Raw genomic sequence first — 997 nt, forward strand, 5'->3', positions numbered from 1 at the left:
GTGTGTGTGTGTGTGTGTGTGTGTGTGTAGTGGAGGTGGGATGGGATGGGGGTTCCTTATAACACTATGGGGGGCCCGGGCTTCCTGGGTCACCTTCAAACTGCCACTTGCAGCTGAGCCATAATCAATTACCAAACATACAGCCATCAGTTTAAAGTCCGCCCTGCGACTCTCCTCCATTCATCTGGTCTCTTGGCTTTYTCTGCCATCCTGAATTCCCCTGGTCCTCCTTCCAAAATGTGTTAAGAAAAGCTACAAATAATCCGTGGAACATCGTTCAGACAATCCAAAAAAAAAGAAAAAAAAAAAAAAAGAAGTTACTAACCTCTCCTTCAAATCTCCTCCTGTAAATCACCTGTTGTAAAGTAAAACTCATGTAGCATAATTTAATGTGTTTTAAAACACTTGCACAGTAAATTCTTCTTACCAATTTTACATATATTTATACTGTACATAGATAAAATACTCTCAAACACACTGCATGTGAGAAAATCCATCCATTATTTGTTAGCAGAAAGACTTTCTGCGGTATTATTCAAAATTTAAGAAAAGAAGAATTCTGTAAGCTTGAGTCAAGCTGGAATTTCCTATTTGACTCATTAGCGCCTCCAGTGTTTGAACATGGAACTGCCCCCACCATCATTACTCTCTGGCAAAGGACGGATGAGTGACAGGATAGRGGCATTTCAGGGGGSCAATCAGATTTCATCGGGGGCCAATGCTCCAGTGGCTTTGCCCCTAGAGTCCCTTGTTGCTTATGAACCGATTGAACTACACCAAGAGCACAATATTCTTCCAAAGAAAAATGTGGTTTCCTTCTAACATAACAGTCTCTCCAACTGTTGTTCTTCCTCTAATTTTATTTCCAAACTCCCCCAAAACAGTCCATACAGCTAACTTCATGTTACTTGTACTTCTGTTACATAATACTGTGAACACACATTGGGCCTCATGCAAGAACATGTTCGTATTCTTATCCTAAATTTCTCTTACTTTT

Source organism: Austrofundulus limnaeus, unplaced genomic scaffold, assembly GCF_001266775.1.
Source record: "Austrofundulus limnaeus strain Quisiro unplaced genomic scaffold, Austrofundulus_limnaeus-1.0 Scaffold198, whole genome shotgun sequence".
NCBI lineage: Eukaryota > Metazoa > Chordata > Actinopteri > Cyprinodontiformes > Rivulidae > Austrofundulus > Austrofundulus limnaeus.